Below are 19,483 nucleotides of genomic sequence, written 5' to 3' on the forward strand. Positions count from 1 at the left end.
ATGTTGCTTACGGCCCTATGAGATGTCCATAATCCCTGTCCTATATTGAATGCAGGCGTTAGCCATGACTAGGAATGGTCGTCCCAAAAGGATAGGGATCGGGTTTGTGGAAGTCTCCAGGTCTAAAATGATGAAATCAACAGGCTAATTGAAATCTCCCACCTTGACTACCACGTCTTCTACCACACCCCCCGGGTTTCTTATGAGATCGATTAGCAAGGTATAAAGAAACCGAGGTCGGTTGCAACACTCCTAGGTTAAGTTTTTGATAGGCCGAGTATGAAAGGATATTCACACTTGGTCCTAAACCTAGAAGGGCCCCATCAATTGTGTATTCGCCAATTACACATAAAATAATAGGTGATCTGGGGTCTTTTAGTTTAGGAATAAGGAGCTTTAGTATTATGAACTCATATGCTCAGCCTGCTTAACCAAACCATCCATGTGCACCCTTGATTCTATCCCCTGCGTTGACAAGTCCCTAAGGAATTTTATGAATGCAGGCGATTGCTTAATGTCATCAAGGAGAGGCTTATCCATTCTCACTTGTTTAAACATGTCCCAGATGGACTTAGTGGAAGCCTTTTTCCTAGATATAGAGGGTGCAAGTAGTTGCTGGATGTGTCACTGAGTAGCCGTGAAAAGCCCTATGGGGGGTGAAGTGAGGTGTAGTTCTTCTAGTGGTGGGTTTGATACTCATTGAACTATGTACCCGACTTAGGGAAAAAAGAGTGCATGAATCAGCATTGGGTACTTCCAGTTTTTCATCTTGAGTCTCTCTCGTGCTCAGCTGCTCCTTACCTTCTTTAGCTGTCAGCCTGCCATTTCAAAATATGGTTACTGCCTTGGCCTACTCAGAATATGATGAGTGGCCAGTGTCCAGTTCATATTCTACCCTATATTGTCCCTTAGGATTTACTATAGGCTGACTTGGCAACTTGCCTTCATCTCTCTGACTCAAGGTGGCAGCTAGTTGTCCTAAAGTGGCTTCTAGCTTCACAATGGATTGGGAGTAAGAGTGAAGGAGTTGTCGATCCACTTGGTGATCAGCTTCAATATTCTTAAGGGATCTTAACACTATCTCTTAAAATGTGTCATACTTGGGTTGTGAGGGGGACGACTACTAGGCGGTTGAAAATCTGGGGGCTAAATCAGGATGACTTTGGAGATTTTGGTATGGTTGCGGAAAAAAAGCATTTGAGACCTGTGGAGGTCTTTGGGCTTGAAAACCTGGAGCTTGCGGCCTCCACGAGAAGTTAGGATGTTGTTTCCACCTAGGGTTATATGTGTTTGAATACGGGTCATTAAAGGGCTTATCATACCAGTTGTGGGTGGGCTTTACTTCCTCATCCCCAAGCACAAGTGGGAAATGCGCATGTGGGCAACTATACCATGTATGGGAAGGGTCGGAGCAGATTACACATACCTCTGCACACACAATTGCTTGCAGTCTTAAGGACAAGCACTAGTCTAATTTTTTGGATATGGCATGTAGGGTAGGAGCTAGGTCTTGGCTAGTGACCAACTCATAAACTCCCTTTGGTTTAGAGTTTGATGGAGTGGGTAGTCTACGGGTGGCAGCCATGTGCTGCTGAGAATTTTCAGCTAGATTTTGAAAGAGAATCTAGGCCTCGTTCTCGTGCTTAATGAGGAAATTACCTCCGCACCACGCATCAACCATAGACCTATCTCTCTAAGCCAATCCTTCATAGAAAGTTTGGACAAATTGCCACTTGGGGACCCAATGATGTGGACTTTTATAGAGCAGGTCCCTAAAGTGCTCCCAAGTCTCAAAAATGAGTTCCCCATCCATCTGTGAGAAACTTGAGATGGCTCTCCGAAACTGGTTAGTCTTCCCAAATGGGAAGTACTTTTTAAGAAATTTATGTTGTATGGTGGCCCAGTTGGCCACCGAGTACGGTTCTAAGAACGTCAGCCAATATTTGGCCTTATCCTTCAGAGAGAACGGGAAGAGCCCAAGACAGAGAGCATCATCACTGAAATTAGGTATGCAGATGGTGGACACAAATTTTCAAAAACTCATCTAGAAGCTGATAAGGATTTTATGTCGAGTTCCCACGAAAGTTGGGCAGCATTGAGATGATTGAAGTCATTATCTCAAATTGTGCCACCTGAACATCCAGGAACCGGATGTAGGATGGCGAGGTGTATGCATTAGGTACAAAGTAGTCCCTAAGGGGCCGAGGATGTTGCTCTCCTACCACAAGTAGGTGGGGAGCGTGGGGTTCCGAGATTTGTTCAATGGGAACCGGGAGATTATTTTAGGCCATGGCTTCTAGTTCAAATGACTCATCCTTCTCTAGATTAGAGATAGGTTTCCTAAGGAATCTACAGGATTTTTCAATCTCATGATCTATAGAAATTATCTAGGGTTCCCAAGAATGCAGACCAAACATACAGACTTGTAAGCACACAAATTCAGACTTAGAAAAAAAAAACCAAAAATAAAGAAAATAGAAATTAACAAAGAAAATGAAAACAAAAGGAGAGCAAATTAAAAGAACAACGCAATAATACTCTAAAGTGGAAGTTGGCTTATAATTGTAGCCAAGTCCTTGACAACGGCGCCAAAATTTGGTAGGCTCGCCAAGGCTTGGGTCCTTTACTACCAAAAATAATATTTATAAAACCTAACTATCCCAAGTTTGATAGAAAGTGGGTTAGTCGGGTATCGATCCACGAAGACTTGAAGCACAGCTAGTAAACCTCTTCAAAAATAGTTTATTATGGCCTTATTATGAAAAAGAAGTAAAATATGGTATTTTTCAATGGATGGAATTGAACCAACTACTGGAAAGAATATAACTAAAAGCAAGTAAATCTATACTGCTGGAAATTAAGTAAATTCTAAGTTACCCTACTCCTACAAAGCGATGCTTTGGTTTGAATCAGACTCTAGACGCCATGCTTCTAACTACGCTCATCCCAACTTCCATAAAAGTACTAACCCGAGCGGGCCAAAGCGGGAGAGGGGCAATCAAGGGCATAGGGTAGCAAGGGTGCACCAATTGTCCAGAGTACAATCTGACACCGAAGTATACCCTGTCTCAACAATAAAGAACACCTCTATTGTTCTGTAGCCGACTATTTCCCTCTAACTGATACATAGTAGTACTTATCTTTATCTGCAATCTTTCATCAAGCACACAACAAGTAAATGGAAAGTAGTAAATGAAAGTATGAGTAAAAAGATCATCCCTTTATCATTCAAAACATTTGTCACTAATGCCAGAAGTACAAGAGGAGATCCTAATATACACAGCTTTGTTTGAATGCCGCTGGTTGTCACAAACCGTCAGACACTCCATACATGAGCCTAAACTACTCTACTCCTACTCTAACTTAGCTCTCAATGACTTCCTAGGTCTATCACTAACCTAAGAGAGATCAAAGAGGAACCCAGAGCTTGTGTTCTTAGCGAATACTTATAGGCTCTAGGGTTTACAAGGGTTGTTTATAAGTTAGGAAAATTTGTAATAAATCTCACATAGTAGATCGTTGTTGTCAACTAAGTCGCCCTTCTATCATTCTTGTGCATGCCCTAGTCGGATCTTAGAAGGAGTTAGGGATTCGAATCTTTAATATCTTCGACTTCGTTGCACCTCAGGGTCTTGATGGTCAAGTTGATGCTCGAGACATGCTGTTGGAATTGGTGTATTCCCAAGAGGGGGGTGAATTAGAATTTTAAAACTTTTTCCTAGGATTAACCAGATGCTGGCGGTATTTCACAACCTAGGGTCTTTCTAAATGCAATCTCAAATGCGTAGATAAATATAATGTGCGGGAATTAAATCATGCGCAGAATTCACAGTCTATCGAATATAACATACTATACAGAAATATAATGTGCTGGAAATTAATAGTAGACACATGATATGTTATCGAAGTTCAGTCATACTGCCTACGTCCCCGCCTCAGCTCGCAAGACCAAGGATTCCACTCATACTCACCTAATTGGTAGAGCGACACCGTTTACAACACTAGGTCAAATTACGAGGGCTAACCTCAACCTTTACAAACTATCCTTACGGGGTGAAGAAGACCCACCTTAAGCCACGCTTGAATTACAACCGACAATCAAACACAAATTTTGTGTACAATGAAATATTTCTGACACAAGCAGATGTGTACAACAATTATAGCCCAAAATATGATGTAAGAACCTGAAAAAATAAAATAATAAGAGAAATGGGAAAAATAAGTTTTTGGGTTGGTTAAGGAGAAAACCGGCGACGGTTTTCAAGAGGAAACAAAAAATCGGTGATGATTTGGGGTTTTTACCGTGGGCAAGTAAAGGGTAAACGGTAAGAACCAGGCCGGTTAAATAGAAAACCAGTAATGGTCTTTTGAGAGACCAAGAAAACCAACGATGATTTTTGTTAGTGGAGCTGAAACTATAAACAACTGAGAGCCATTTGAAAAATTAAAACAAAAATCTCTCTTCTCTCCCTCATGCAAACGCACGACCCTCCAATCTTCCACTGACGATTTCGACTCCGTTAAGCCTCATTTCAATGATTAGGAACCACCATGAGGTTCTTGGGAAAATTCTCTGCAACTTACATGGAGCAAATTTTCAGTTTGACATTCCGGGGCATCATCCCGAAATCAGGGTAAGTGAGATATTCTAAAGTTTTATTGTTAGATTGAGGTATATGGAACCTAGGAAATGTTAAATTAATGTTGTTTTGGGATTTGAGTCGATGAAATCTGCTTTTTGATTTAGGGTTCGGGTGTGTGCCGCAGACATCATTGGAGTCTTTGCAGGCATAATCTAGGAAACTAGGTGAGGGGAATTAATTATAGTAGGCTTTATGTAGGTATGATTTATTTGAACAGTTGGGCATTTGGAAAATATTGACCTTTGATATAATTTATATATATATATATATATATATGGAAAATAAATTGTGTGGCAAGAATACAACTTTCACAATTTAGTTGCTTGATGAGAGTACCAAATGACGAAATATACTGTTGGATTGTGAACATTGGTTAGCTGTGAGTACAGTTATTGGTGAATAATGATTGTTTGAGAATACTACAGTTTAAGATTGCTATGTGACAAATAATGTGATGTGTGTATATAGGTCATTTTGTGTGGTTATTCGTGTGAATCAAAATATAATGTTGGCAAGCCAGAGGAGTTCGTTATATTTCCTAGATGTAATCACGATATACGTTGGTAGGCCTGAGGAGTTCATATATTGTCATTATATATTGGGGTAGAGCATTGGCAGGCCTCAGGAGGTTGTTTTATTAATACACTACAGGTAGGTCATAGGGATTGGTACTGGTGGTTAGTGGTGCCTGTGTGGGCCACAATATATTTTTGTGTGATGTTAGTCTTGTGTGGACTGTGTATTCTGTGAAGATATTAGTCCTATGTGGACCAGTCCTGTGTGGATCATGTATTCTATGAAGATGTCAGTCTTGTGTGGATCGTGTATTCTATGAAGATGTTAGTCTTGTGTGGACTGTGTGTTTTGTGTGGAATGTGATCTGATGAGATAAATGGTAAGTTAATTTAATTATATGTATATTATGTCAAGGTAAAACTTTTTTCCAAGAGCTTGCTGAGAAAGGCGAGTGCCCTAGTATTTTCAGTTTGGTACCAAAGTAGAGGGAAACTACTTGTATGGGCGGGTAACCTTCCCTATTCTTGGAAACTTGGCCTATATACATAGCCCGAGAACTTACTGGGTAAGGTGAGTGCTCTAATATTAGTATTAGAGCAGAGAGAAGTTACTTGTATGGGCGGATAATCTTTCTTATTCTCGGGTATTATTATTATAAATAATTATGAACTCGTGTATGATATCAGATGACAATATTGTTGTTAATGATGCATTTTATCAGCTGCTACTGTTAGTAATACACAATTGAGTATATGCTCTGTATTTATTCAAACTCTCTGCCACACATTGTTATGATTTGTTCTTCCTTACTGAGATGTCTCTTACCCTAATGGATGATTATATTTTCAAGTCCATTAGGCGATCGAGCTTAGAGCTTTGGGCAGGGTAGTATTTTTGGTAAATTTTGGAGTGTTCGTGATAGTAGTTTATGTATAGTTTATGTTTATAAATGCTAGAATGTAATATTAATAGATGGTTGCAGTTTTTTTCGGGATATATATATATATATATATATATATATATATATATATATATATAGAATATGGTATTTAAATTGAGGTTATTTACTTTTTCGTTGCATAATTGTGGTGAATGGTATCAGAAACAAGTGTTTGGAACACGTAGCCTCCGGGCCCCACTTGGTGGGTTCAGGGCATTACAATGCACTCATAAATGATAAAGAGTTATGCTCAGGTGAGATTTGGTCAAGTTATATATCAACTAACAACATTTTTTGTATATCTATGTATGTGTGAGTAAAACCCTTGATTCAAGATATTTTAATTAAAAAATAATCAAAGGAACTTGGGAATCCTAATCAAATATTCTCAAAAAATATTTTTCAATATAACGCTCAATAGAGATTAGGAATAAAGCTTGCAAAGATGTGATATATATCAATAATAATACGCAAGCTTTAGATACTTGCAATGAGAATGCAAGATCTCAAGCAAATATAGAGTTTTTCCAATCAATATTTATCAATAAGAAATACTATGGGAAAGACTCTCTAAGCTAACCCTCAAAAATATTTTTTCAAAAGATTATGTAAGATAAAAGTTGTATGCTTGGAAATGAAAGGAAATATGCACAAAAAAACAAACTTCTTTTCAAGTTGAAATCAATTTGTAAACAAGTAGTACAAATAAATGATTCTCCTCAAATATGATTTTTCAAATAAGAATGTAAGGAGAATAAGTGATATTCTTGAAAATTTTTGGATGAGTATGAACAATAGAAGCACAAAAGATTTCAAAGAATTCTTGCTAATCGTTTTTTGCTAATCTCCACTTAATCAGGACAAATGAAAGTGTATTTATAGATGTCCCTTAAAAAATACCCGTTTGGGACCTATTGGGTATTTTGAAATTGTTAAAGTAAAGTTTAACTCAAATTACCCTAAATTAACCCTAGTTACGGCAGTTAAAAATATGGCAACCTGAGAGTTTCTGTCACCTGGACCTTAGGATCGATCGCTCGAACACTCACAACTGGAAAATTTGAATTTTCAACTTCAAGTGCTCGAGGACAGGTTCGGGTGGCTGAACCAAAGTGATTTTCCAAACACTCAAGGTTCAGTCGCCTGGTGGTCAATTCGGTCTGCCGTACTTCATACTTCAATCGCCCGGTGCTATTTTGAACTTAGAGTTCAAGTGCCCAGGGGAGGTAAAAAGTGTTCGTTCTTATCTTCGGTCAACCGTGGACATTAAGTTCAAATTAGGTTCGGTCGCTCAGGCCATGGTCAACAGTTGACCCACATTCGGTCACCTGAACCATTTTTAACTCTCTCAATTCGATCACCCAAAACCATATTTTCATATGTGAATAAGTTATAGCATTTTGTGCAAAGGTTTTAGGGTCCTTGTGGTTAGTCTATGATCTCTAGAGAGTTAACCCCAAAAATCCGACATTGGTTGACTGAAGGTCGATCAAAGGTGATCTCTAACATCAATCTATGGTCTTGATCATATAATCCTATAATGCATAATGTAGTTATTACAAACCATATTAAATTACAAACCAAATATTGAATGCATTACAATACAACACAAAAATGTCTTCATTCTTTTTGCTTCTTCAAGAGCCATATAAAGCTTAAACTTTATGGTCCGTGTGGCTTACTTGTGTGTTCCTACCCTTAGTGCATGCAAAGAATGATCCTGTTTAAACAACTCAGTGCACAAGTAAGATACTTTGTATTTGTCATAATCAAAACAAGATAAGACTCAAAAAGTCAACACTTGTAGTATCTCGATCATTAGGAAATCTCAGTATCTCGATATAGTTGCCCCGGAAGGTCTCTTGGTCGAACACTTCGTCAATACTCTCGGTATTTCCAAGTTTCAGTTCTATCTCAGTATCTCAACATAGTCACTCCAGGGTGTCACTTGGTCACGCACTTGGTCAAACCATGCAGCATTATGATCTCATTCTAAACCTTGGAGTTTGCAGTGGAAAACTAAGTCGCCCCTATGGTTTGCTTGTCGCGCCACATGGTTGAGTGTCATCTTCCTATCTATTTATGATCCAAAGCTTCTGGAGCTTGGCTGAACGTCTAAATTTGAGTTTTAAATCCTCCAAATACTCTTTGGCTTCTTGTAATGTCTTACTCCATGGTTTTAACCTATTTTTCCTAAAAAGACAAAAAAATAAAACTTGCATAGCACTGAACTTCTAAGTAAATTCATAATAAAATGAGGATAAACAAAGGTAAATAAGGGTCTAAAATCATGTATTTTAGGGACTCATCACATTCGCAAGTGGAGAGAGGGCCACGTGAGAAGAGAGGAGGAAAAAAAAGCTTCGTGCATCCTTGGGACGGCTAAGAAAGAGTGAGGGAGAGAAGAAAATTGTTTGCTGAAAATTCAGGATTAGAGGTGCCTGCACAGTCAGCTTGATCTTGACAATCAAATGGTGACTTCTCATTCGATTGAGCTTCCATTTGGAAAAGTTGACCGTAACTCATCATTCGTCATTCTGGTTGATTAGATTGCCATTTGGATCTTTTTAAATTTGGTTTTGTGGCTTGGACCGAAGGCCCATTGCGGTAACAACTTCAGAATTGGAGGTACCTGCGCAGTCAGCTTGATCTAGATGATCGGATAGTGATTGCTTATCCGACTGAGCTTAAATTTTTATAATTTGTTCATGATTCATCCTTCTTCATTTTGATTAGTTGGATTGTCATTTGGAGCTTTGTAACTTTGGTTTTGTGTCTTGGATAGCAGACCCATTACGACAGCAACCTTGATGGCTAAGGCTTGAGGCATGTGATTAGGCTAGAATTGTTCAGATTTACTTCTTATATGAATCTAGATTTTTGAATATTTTTAACTCCTACACCATGTATACTCATTTGTACACCACTATGATTCTATTGGATGCTTATGGAAATACGTTTTGAATGAATGGATCATATTTCTTCTATGTTCTAGTTGTTCAAATATGATTAGTATGCTAGTTATCTTTCCATGACTCCTTGAACGAATGAATGGTGAAGAGTAGTTGTAGCTTTTATGACTAATATGAGGACTTACACAAATGCAATGAATTCCATTATTTCTTACTTGGTGAAATATGGCTTTAAATGGTTCTCATGAGATGTATGTAATTGATTTTATTAATGAGAGATAATTGTGAATGTTGGAGATTTGTTTCAATCATGTATTGTTAGAGATCACTTCAATTGTTTGGCGTGCCTGTTTTGGAGCTATTGTGTGATGCAAATTAAGGCTATTTTGGGGTTGTTGTGTGCCACAAATTAGGGTTGTTTTGGGGCTATTTTAGGATGCTATGTTGGGAATTTTCTTAGGGTCTCTTGAGGTTTTATTTTAGGTGTCCAAGCAAGTTTATTCTAGAAAAAAATTTTAAAAAATCTTAGAAATTTTTTTATAAGTTGTACAAATTATAGGATACTTCTAAAAACTCTTTGGTTCCTAATTTCATGATTTTTTTTTTTCCATTTTCTTTGCCTGGATGTGTCTGTATGATTTAAAAAAGGGCAATAAGGTATTTTACACCTCACTTGTATTAGCTCTGAAGGGGGTATACCTAACAAGATCCCCTCGTTTGGAGGTCTTATGAAACATTCCAAAATCACCCCCAGATTTTTATTCTCCTTTATTTTTATTTATTTATTTATTTTAAAAGGAGTTAATTAAATATTATTAAATTTAATTTAAGAATAATTCATAATTAATTAGGTACCATTCGCCGAACGAGTGTGTAAGGGGTGCAAATACATTTCCCTCATATAATTGAACTCCCGATCCCAATTCTAGTAAAAGCATACCGAGACTACTAGTTTCTTGGCCTAGGTTTAGTCTAATGACCAACTAAATGAGTAGAAATTAGGTCTTCTGACCGCACTTAGGTCAATAATAGGTCAAAGCGAATCCAAATTTAAAATTTTCAAAAATTATATTTTATTCCCTCACGGTTCCAGGCCACGCTTCCGGAAGATTGCAACATACATGATGGTTATTTGCCCAATGTGCAAAAGACAAGTAGTCACAAGAAAATATAAAGGCAAGTATAATGTCCTAAAAAATCTCAATTTGTAACATTCTGCCTCACTTATATGTTCAATGTCCTTGTAAACTTTGATGATAAAAACTCTTCAGCTTCCTCCAAGAATGGTTGCATGTCTTTGATTTCTTCATCTTTGAGGCCTTTCTGCTTGCTAAAAACTCATGTTGTTATTGCCTTGATAATGTGAACAGTCTATCTACAAAAATCTCTTCAACTAATCATCAGCTGACTTGTAAGGTCTTTAGTGGTGCTCTAGTAAATGAACTTTTGCTCTTCAATTTCAGTAATGAATAACTTGAGGTGGCTATCATGAACTCGGAGTGCACATTCATCCAAGTCAACTGATCAACACTATGAGAAGTTTTCCCTGACTTTGGCTAATATAGGGGGACTAGTCCTTTATATTCGCAAATTGTAGTTTGCTATCTCAATGCTTTGTGATTTGGTATATTCTAGATGAAGTTTAGCAAGCACCAAGTCATGCACATTGAAGTGCAGATTTCTTCTCCCTTGATCTGTCCACTCCTTCATTCACTTGGAAGCTTTATATCATATCTCACATTAAAAGACATTATCTTTCACCTAGATCTTCGTATCAAAACTAGTATCCAAGCACCTAAAACATGCTAACATGAGCAAATTTTTAAACTCCCATTGATAAGTAAGACATTATCTTTCACCTAGATCTTGGTATCAAAACTAGTATCAAAGCACCTAAAACATGCTAAGATGAGCAAATTTTTAAACTCCCATTGATAAGTTAGGTTGCAGTCATGCCAAGAGATAAAAGTAATTCACAAATAAAGAATTTGTTGCTTGCTATGGAAAGTAAGAAATGTTCAAATATTCATGTTTCTAAAGAAAATAATAATATAAAATCATGCTCCACCCAAATTTCTAAAGAAAGGAAAAATAAGGAAAATTGAACACTTATGCAAGTAAATTGTAAACAAAAATAATTTAAGGTTAAGAAATCCTTAACCTTTGTTTAGTTGCTTTCCTTTGTCTATGCGGTGCACACATTAAGAGCTTAAATTACAAGAATGCCCTTAAAGTCCAGAAAAAGTGAAAAATTCATTATATATCCAAAAATAATTCAATAAGTATGGCGTATGGCGTATGACGCATCCCAAGGTCTACTAGGAGTTCCTAATGTCCAAACCACCTAAAAAAAGGTAGCAAAAAATTTTCTTGAATTTAATCACATTTTTATACACTAAATCGGTAAGAAATTCAATAAAAATAAATATGGGATCTAAACATAAAACTTTCAAATATCTACATTCTAAAAAGCTCAATGGTTCACTTCTCTAGTACTGCCAAAAAAATATCTTTAGTCATTTAAACAAAATATCTTGAAGATTTTTTAAAGTTATATGCATAAATAGCACTAAAATAGAGTTCAAACTATGCAAAATGTGGAACAACATAGCCAAATGGTGGACAGCACACTCTATCATCCTCCTTTTGTGGAGAGTGGGATTGCACAAAGTCTAATTTGTGCTTTTGTCACAATGCCCACTTAAAGCCTTCAATTGTTTGGCATTTGGATTTATAATGACACTTTTGTGAAGAGAAGAGATACTACTAACATGTATCCAAGTTTTTGCCAAACTGATGATTGTGGAGACTCATTTTATAGCTGAAAAAATTTTTTTAAAAAAAAATTAGGACTTGTTGTGAAAAATATTTTTTATTTTTTATTTTAATTTAGAAGAATTATGAAAAGTTAGATAACTTTTTAATTGTACAACATTAATACAAAAAAAATTAGCAATAATTAAAAGTTTTGATAGTATTTACTTACGAAATAGTTTTATTTTTTTATTTCTATTTTTCAAATAATTATAAGAATGTTACCTTATCTTTTGGTCTTCTAAATATATATATAGAAAATATAAAAAAACTTTTTATTATTTTTTAGATTTTTGACTTCTTACTTTCTGCATGTGAGCATGGAATTCAAATCTTAAACTTTGAATTGTATTGATTATATATTGAGTTTCTTTTATATTCACACAAATCCAAATCCAAATCTCGAAACCCATGATTTCATATAATATCTTGTATAATTTTTGGAAATTGTAAAACAAGTTTTCTTTTGTATAATTATTTTAAAATCTAAAATTAAAAAGTGAAATTATTTTGCACAACTAATTAAGCTTTTTATTGTCTATCTTTTAATATGAATCTCGAAAAAGCAAAAAACTAAAACTAAAACTTTTATAATTCTTTGAAAAGTTCAAAAATAGAAATAGAAAATACTTTTCACAACTCAACAAGTCCTAATTTTGATCTTTAATCACACATAACTTCTTCAACTAGTGTACAAACGATATGAAACTTGAATTGTTAGTTTTTTAGGACGAAAGATTTTCTCAATGGGAAGATCTTAGAGTGGCTAGTATGAAACGATATTTGATTTAGTATTTAAGGTCCCCTTGGTAGTGAAAAATATATTTTTTTATTTTTGATTTTTAATATTTTTAAAGATTTATAAAAATTTTGGTTTATTTTCTAGTTTTGCAATATAAAGGTAAAATAAAAAATAGAAAATAAAGAGTCTGTTTAAATTTAGTATTTATTTTTTTACTTGATTTTTCATATTTTAAAATAATTATTAAAAAAAACAACCTACTTTTAAATTTTTCAAAAATTGTATGCGGTAGTGTTTGGGATTATGAATTTTGAGACTTGAATTTTGATTTGTTTAGATTCGGAAAAAAACTCGATAAATAATCCACTCAAATTAAAGTTCAAAATCTAAATTTCATGCTCGCATACAAAAATAAGATTTAGAAATCTAAAAAATAAAATATATATATATTAAAAAAATTTATAATTTTGAAAAATTAAAAATAATGTGTTATTTTTGTAATTATTTGAAAAATTAAAAATAGAAAATAAAACTATTTCAACGAGCAAATAGTACGAGAATTTTTTATTGTTATTTATTTATTGCATACAAATATTGTAAAAGTGAAAATTTAGTTTAATATTTTTGTAATTTTTTTTGAAAAATTAAAAGAAAAAAAATAAAAAAATAATAATAATCAACACAAATCTTGTCTAAGCCTTTAGAGATCCTATAGTAGTCCTTATTGTATTCTGCTCTCGTTTGCAGTGTATTCTCAAGCAAACCCTAAAAAGGAATATTGCATATATCTTAAAACAAGGTGTGAAAATTATAATTCCCCGTTACCAAAAATAGCCTACATATCATTCTATTATATTTTCTTTATTTTTAAAATTTTACTATAGTTATTATGTTTTGTTATTACAAAAAAAACAACTCCATAACATTATTCTTTTTTTTTTTTTTCTTTTTCGGGCGAGGGTCTCAATATGAGTATCTTACACTTGGGTAAGCATTTCAACACCTTAAAATGTTTCATGGCTAACTGTTGCAAAATGCATAATGGGATTCACATATAGTAGAATCAATTATAGTACTCCAAGTTTATGTTAAATAAGTTTAACTTTAAGCCTACATAACCTAGTCATTCAATATGTAAACTTTATAACCATTTATAATTGGATGCTTGTGTGCAACGCAGACCTCAAAGGTCCCCATATGCTTTTCTTGGTGAAAGCAAAAGAGGACATTTAAATTAGTAGGATATGGTTTATAGACCTAATCGTATTTTACATATGGGAAGCACTTTCAAAGTTTGGTGAATACCTTATTGTACTTGGAATTATATTATTCCCTCAAGTTCTTAATAGCCTCCTTCCTACAATATTCTCCATATAGATTCTAAGGCACTATGAGTCATGTTGGCCTAACAAGGCTAGCTTAATCTCGTTTTGATGATAACAAATCAAAGTTACTTAACATGTCTATGTGAGTTTGTGTTAGAATTGGTGTATTCCCAAGAGGGGGGGTGAATTGGAATTTTAAAATTTATCACCTAGGTTAAGCCGGATAAACAGCAGTATATACACAACCTAGGGTCTGCCTATTCAATTTCCAAATGCGTAGATAAGTATAATGTGAAATTTAAGTCATACGCATCATTCACCCATAACATACATGTGCGGCAAATATAAAGTGCGAAAATATAAATGAACACACGATATGTTATCGGGGTTCAGCCAACCGTGCCTACGTCCCCGCCTCAAGCTCGCAAGCTAGAGGATTCCACTAAGAGCTCACTTAAGGGTGGAGCGTCACCGTTTACAACCAGGTCAAATTAACACAGGGCTGACCTCAACCTTAACCAGGTTAATTAGCGGGGCTGACCTCAACCTACACGCCTTAACAGGACGACGCACCTAGCTTTCCTAACCGGGTCTAAGCCAATCCGGGACTATTCCAGGGCTAGTCTCCCTCTTCAGGCCCGTGCCTGGAAATACAACCAATGTGTATTATACTGAAATGGTACCGTGATTATGCTTTCAAGTAAAGCAGATATGTACCCAAATTCGCACAATAATATACACCACAAATATGAAATAATATGTAAGCTCAGTGTGGTCTAAGATGTCAACTCTCAAATAGATTTACTATCAGTGTAATGCGTACGTGAGAGTGCAAACCTAAATGATCTTTGTATCACAGGATATTCAATCTAAGTGCTCAAACAAAGATATCATCCAGACTTCATATATTTCAATCAACAAGTTTTCTCAATACACATATGTATATGAAGCTCTAGCAACGTATAAGTTTGGTTTGCAAAAGGATATTCAATCTTTGTATTCAGCAAGAGATATATGAGTTAACGAGTATTGCAACAAAGATTTTATCACACTAGCAAATATCTCATCAAATATTTTCAAGATTAATAACACAGTAGATATTTGAAAATGTTTTGCAACCAAAATACAATTACAATCTTCTTAAGATGTTGCAATGGAGGTGCAAATCTTAGAAGATCTATCAAAGTTTTCTTAGGATAGACTTATTAATAAAGTCCCCTTAGAATACTCAAGGTTTAGCTCTCAAAGATAATAAAACAATCAAATATGAATGGGAGAGCAAACCTACTTAGACTAGCACTCAATCAACTTACAAAGAGTTCAATTTGTATGAGAAGGTAAGTATGAGTGTAGGAGGCTTAAGAATGAGTATTATAGGGTTTTGGATTTTCAAAGAATTTTCCCTAATCAAAGTGGCTAATCATCTTTTTAATCTCTGCAAATGTACCCATATATATAGCCATGGAAGGAAATATGACCGTTGGGGACTTATAGGGTATTATTAGAAAATTTTAATGACGTTTAAGGCATTTTAACCCTGTTTAGAAAAATATTATCCACGGTAAAAATGGGAACAACCCGAGAGGTCCGGTTGACCAAAAGTGGTTCGGTCGACCAGGACTCAAGTGGCTCGGTCGACCAGGGGAATTTTGAACTAAGTGGTCGGTCGACCGGGCAAGGGCGATTTTCAAAAACTCCGAGGTTCGGTCGACCGGGGCCTTTTTGAACTGTATGGCTCGGTCGACCAGACCGTTGGGAATCCTCCCAAGACCCCTCGGTCGACCAGGAAGTTGGAGTACAAATATGGTCGGTCGACCGGGAGGTCAAAATGTTGACTCCCAGGTGGTTCTGTCGACCGAGGTCAAATGACCTATAAGGTCTCGGTTGACCAGGCCTGGGTCAAATAGTTGACCCGGACCGGTTTCGGTCGACCGGGCCAAATTGAACTGAGTTGGCCGGTCGACCGAAAGTGCACCAAATGTGCATTTCGGTCCCTTCTTGCAACATTCAAACCCTATTCAAGTGCCTATTACATACAAGTGCAAAAGTGAGTGTCCTAAGGTCACTTGGGTCCAATTTGGAAACACCAAAAAACTTCGGTGTCGGTCGACCGATGGTTCACCCTAAGGTCTTTCTATGGTTCGGTTTGAGCTTGCAAATTAAATCATGTTTGTGATGTGTGTGCTTATTACAAACCGAAGAACCCTAATTACTATTACAGACAATTTTACTGAACATTATTACAATTAAGAGTTTATGAAATTGTCTTCAAGCCTTTCTTGCTTTTGTGCACATCTTGATCTTATTATTCTTGATTTCTGCACAAAAACTCAAATGCTCATTAGATACAATGAGTATTTGTCATAATCAAAACCGGGCGTGACCAATAAGGTCAACAGTTTGGGTTTCAGAACTTAACTATTTTTGTGAGCATACTTGAAGAGCTTAATTGATTTGAACACTCAAAGTCATGACTTATGAAGAATATAAAGTTATGTGCGATATGAAGTTTGTTGAAGCAATGCATAAAGCTCAAAAGATATATTGGAAGTTTCACACCATGAAGACTTAGGCACTTAGATAGAATAGTCTGATGAAAGTCTCATGTAAGTACTTCAAAACTCAATATTGATTGATTAAAAGTCCTAGAATATGCCATTTGACTAAGATATCTGATTTTATACGTGAAAAATGTTTTCTCAAAGTCCAAATTAAGTTTTCTATTACATGAATTAAGTTTGGAACCAAAAATATTGAAAAAAAAAAAGTGTTGCTCAAAGGATAGGTGACTGATGATAAATCATCAGGCAACTGTGGTGCTACTGAGTTTGAAAATATACAAACATAATAGGGACAGGCGACTGATCCCGTTATGAATTTCATAGTGCGTTATTTTTAAAAGAGCACGGGCGATTGACCCTTTGAGGAGAACTGACTTAATGCTTACGTTTAAATGAATTACAACGCTGATCTTATTTCCATATCTTGCTTGGTTGGTTTTCAAAATAAGAGAAAACTTCAAGGAAGATTTTTAAAACCCTAGTGCACCATTTAAAAATCATATTCTCGCACATTAAGGTAACAAAAATTTCAAAAAAAAGCGAGAATGACACTTTTATACTTTGAAAAACTCTCTCATTATACTACTACTATCTTCTTTACGAATACTCTCAAAAACTAATCAAATCTTTCGAATCTCACACGTTTAAATCAGCTCTAGTGATATACTTTTGAGCTTTAATTTTCATATTTTTTATTTGAAGTATTTTTTTTTTTATACTAACATGTACAAATCTGCTCATTTGAGGAACTTTCTCTTGTACAAGCAATTTTTGTTGTTTGTTGTATTATTTGACGATTCGGGTATTGAATCGTTGTCTAGTGAGAGGGTGTTCTCGTTAGAGAGGCGAACTCCATCTTTAAGGGAGAAAGGTTGTAACTTCAACTAGTAACGAAGTTGGGAAAGGAAATCCTCATAACGGGTTGCTTGAGGCAAGGTTGTAGGTTGCGACTAAACCTAGTAGAAACAATGGTGTTCAGCTTCTTCCCTACTCTTTTAAGTTTCCGCAAGATATAAACTGCCTGCATGACTTTCTTTTCATTACAACCTTGCTAAATATTAACACACGCTGAATATTGAATCTTGTTAAATATTTAAGAACTTGTTGAAAAGAGGTATCTTGCTGAATATTACAAACTTGCTGGACATATGATCTTGTGATCAAATATATATCAGTTGCATGATTAAAGTGATAACTTGAAAATTTCAGAAAAGTGTACAACTCTGAATTTGTAAGTAAATAATCTGAGTATTAACAATTTGTAAATTGATTTTTAGAATAAAGTTTAAGTGCTGAAGTTAAACAAGTGTTTTTCAAAACTAGCTTTAAAAGAAACTATTACCTATTGTTGAAAATATGATCTTAATATTGATTATATCATTGAGGTATAAGTTGAACTAAATTCATTTTTCTTGAATATATTGGTGTAAATTTTAGTGATTCCAACTAAAAGTTATATTCTAAATAAGAGCTAAACTGAATGTGTTAATTCTTTATTTCACATTGTAAATTCATATTTTGCATTGATTTCTAAATTCATAATTAATACTTCCATGTGATATAGTACAGTAGCTTAAAAGAAATATTGTTTGTGTTGGAAAGGGTTAAAGTAAATGAGAATTCCGTAAATAAATTTTTAATAACCCAATTCACCCCCCCTTTTGAGAATACACTCTAATTTTAATTGGTATCAGAGCGTAGGTTATAGTATATCCTAACAAGTAGCTATATAAGGATCCATATGGCACAGTTAAGAGTATCCCCTCTTGGCGAAGGCCAATCATCATCTAGACCTCCCATTTTTTGTGGTGTAAATTACACCTTTTGGAAATAACGAATGAGGATATTTTTACAAACTATGGATTTTAAAGTATGGAAAGTGGTCACACATGGTGACTTGATTTCTACTAAAAATATAGATAACAAAGAAGTTCCAAAATAAGAAAAGGAACTAATTGACACGGACATGAAACAACTGCAAATTAAACTCTAGTGCAATGAATGCACTATATTGTGCATTAGATGCAAACAAATTCAATAGAGTCAAGGGTTGTAAATCAGTTAAGGAAATATGGAACAAGTTAAAGGTTACCTATGAGGGAACTATACATGTTAGGGACAATAGAATTGATATACTCACCAACGAGTATGAGGCCTTTAAGATGAACCCAGAAGAATCTATCACTATCATGTACACTAGGTTCACCCGTATAATAAATTCTCTCAATGCACTAGGTAAGAATTATTCTACCTATGAGATGGTTAGAAAATTACTTAGAGGACTTCCTCCTGTTTAGGAACCTAAGGCCACTACCATAACTAAAGGCAGAAATCTGAAAATACTTCCTTAGATGAAAGAATAGGCCCGCTTCTCACATACGAGATGACGATTAATGAAAGAACCACTAAGGGTAGTAAAAAATAATAATAATAAGGCCATTGCTCTAAAACCTTCAAAAGAAAGTTCTAGTGAGAAAGAAGACAATGAGGCAAATGACAGTGATCTAGCCTTATTCACTAGACGCTTAGGTAAATTCTTTAATAAAAATAAGAGATTTGCTAGAAAATTTAAAGGGCCAAAAACAGATAAGGGTGATACAAGTAAGAGAGAAACAAAGAATGAACCCCTTACATGTTATAACTGTAAGAAAGTAGGACATATAAAACCTGATTTTCTACAACTAAAGAAAGATGCCAAGAAGAAGAAAAAGTGAGCAATGAAAGCAACATGGGATGACTTAAACTCAAGTAACTCGGAGAGTAAATCAAGTGATCATGAGATTGCTAACCTGTGCCCTACAGCAAAAGACAACGAGGTAAGTTCCAATTCAACCTCATCTTATGAAACTGGTGATAATAGATTCATAAAAGTATCCAGGAGAAATATAGCTCTATAAGAACAAAATGAAACACTTGTGAATCAACTAGAGTCGTCAATACTAGCTGAAAAAGGAAAATACTCCATATGAACTTTGGAAAGGAAGAAAACTGAATTTATCTTACTTCCATGTTTTTGGATGCAAGTGCTTT

The 19,483-nt window shown here is 35.2% G+C and overlaps 1 non-coding gene across 1 annotated transcript; it reads left to right on the top strand.

Annotated features, from left to right (window-relative positions):
• Window positions 1-1,739: 1,739 nt before the first annotated feature.
• LOC131156849 (small nucleolar RNA R71) lies at window positions 1,740-1,849 on the top strand. Its single transcript, XR_009137118.1, has one exon. It is a non-coding gene; the product is annotated as a small nucleolar RNA R71 (small nucleolar RNA).
• The last annotated feature ends 17,634 nt before the right edge of the window (window positions 1,850-19,483 follow it).

This window comes from Malania oleifera, chromosome 5 (genome assembly GCF_029873635.1).
Source record: "Malania oleifera isolate guangnan ecotype guangnan chromosome 5, ASM2987363v1, whole genome shotgun sequence".
NCBI lineage: Eukaryota > Viridiplantae > Streptophyta > Magnoliopsida > Santalales > Ximeniaceae > Malania > Malania oleifera.